Here is a 2387-nt window from a genome sequence, read left to right as displayed (position 1 = left end):
TTAACATCTATTCATTGCTTTACAAAATTTGTAGTTGGGTTTATCACTTAATGAAAAGATAACTTCTATTGTTATCATTTTCTGTTAACATTAACATTGTTAATATTGATTACATTATTTGTTAACATTTATTTAACATTTGTTAACATTGTTATCATTTTCTCTGATGCCTTCAACCACTTCATTCGATGGCAACAAAACAGCAAAGAACTAGTACCTTTCCATTTTTCTGCTAAGTTACCATTGGAGTGTTCTTCCCTTGTTAGAAAGATAACTCCTATCTTAATGTCATTCTGTTCCACTAAAGACAAGATGTACATGTAGATATGACCTCATACGAGCAATCTTTAATGTGATAATCAATAGTCATATTTTACAATATGTTTTTCACAAGGTACCGCAGCAAGTAATTAACTAAAAGCAGTGTACAAAACTTTTAAAAAAAATGAATAGTCTTGCTAATATAAAAATGTTGGAACTGAAAGCATAAAATATGTAAAACGCAAGCTTGAGGATTGATATGAGTATTGTTTAAACAACAAGTAGACAAATAAAGGCTCTGTGAAAATAGTTATGCATATCTATCACAACAGATTTCTAGTGATAAAACAACGTATAATACAGAAATGCTAAAATGCGTGAGGCTAGGTGGTGATATTATGGGTCAGAGGATAGTAGGTGTATTTTGAATTTTGTTTTGAAAGATTGCAGAGGAAGAGTTCTTAAACGAGTTCAGAGGTTATTAAATAAATTTAGCAGGTTACTAGTGAGTTTGTTGTAGTTTATAGCACTAGGTAATTTATATCTGGTCCTGGTTTTTTATCATGGTTTATGGTTTATGACCTTCTGGAGTTGTTTGCTCATTTATTTATGATTGGTTAATATATGGCTCAGAGTTTGGCTTCTCAAATCACTTCGCACACCAATTGCATTTGCTGCTGTGAGGCTTTGGTCTAGTCTGCTGTGATACATCATCGTGTGTGTCAATAAATCCTAGAGGACTAGTATATGCGCAATAGTTCTAAAACAATTGAAGGCAAATATGTAGACCAATGCCTGTTCAAACAGATCTTTTTGGATTATTAACAGCTAGGTAATCTTTATATCACAAGTTATAATATCTATTCTTTTATTTTCGAATATTTAGTCCAATCAAGTTTATTTTTAGCTTATCACAGGCTGTCAACAGTTTTTCTTTGATACCAAAATAATGTAAGATCTGTCGTTCAAAATTTGCAAATGCAAAAAGTGTAACAGAAAGCTTAAGCTGTCCAACAAAAAAGATATTTCAGATAACTTTTAAATGCATTCAAAAAAAATGTTATTACATGAACTGGTGCAATAACAGTTTCAGGAGCAAAAGTTCACACTAAGTTAGTTGTAAATATTATTTCATATCAGACAATCAAAACCATAAACCATTCAATCATTCAACATTAAGATTACAAATGAAACAAAATTTTGATACACCAAAAAACCAATAAGTCACATTCATTAATGTTTAGGCATAAGTCTGAAGTTTGTTGAGGTTCTACTTCTGTCAATGCATGAAATAATGGACAAAAAATGATAAGGGTAAAGAAAATAAAATAAGACATTAACTTACACTCCGCTTGCTTAAAAAAATTAATCTAATAGCTCTGGTGACTCGCTTGGCCTATCCTGACTCCGAATAGGTCAAGCAAGTCACTGGAGCTATACTAATTGCCACAAACACTTAAAGGAAAAGAAAAACAGGATGGACTAGGCAGAAAACGAAACAGGAATGAAATGGCGGACTACAGCTTGGATTTCTTAACATTGGAACTTTCCTTCAAAAAGCAGAAGAGATAGTGGAGATGGCGAAGGAGCATCAAATTGACATACTCAGACATTTCGAAACAAGGGATAAGGCAAACTGACATAAAGTCATACATGGAAATTATATTTACATCGGCAGCATAGATAATAATAGAAAACACGGAGTGGGCATAGTTGTGAATGAAGAAATCGGGGAATGTATTAACAACTTTGAGAATGTTAACAGTAGAATCATGCAAATCAGAGTGAAAACAAAGCATCAGAAACTAGCCATAGTTCAAATATATGCGCCAGAGCAAGGAAAGCCTAAAGCTGAGAAAGATGCCTTTTATGACATAATGCTAAAAGTAATGGATACAAGTAGCACTCAAGAACAGATCATAACCATTTGAGATTTCAATGGCCACATACATGTAGGTACAGATAGGCAAGGATATGAAGGCAATATTGGATATTGTCATATAGGTATAGTGGACAGAAATCACGAGGGAAAAACTATTCTAGATCTATGTGACTGTAACCACATGAAAACAATGAACACCTACTTTAAACATTGTGACAGTCGTGAGTTCACATGGTATGGTTAG

This window comes from Watersipora subatra, chromosome 6 (genome assembly GCF_963576615.1).
Source record: "Watersipora subatra chromosome 6, tzWatSuba1.1, whole genome shotgun sequence".
Classification (NCBI taxonomy): domain Eukaryota; kingdom Metazoa; phylum Bryozoa; class Gymnolaemata; order Cheilostomatida; family Watersiporidae; genus Watersipora; species Watersipora subatra.
Note: the sequence above shows the minus strand (reverse complement) of the source record.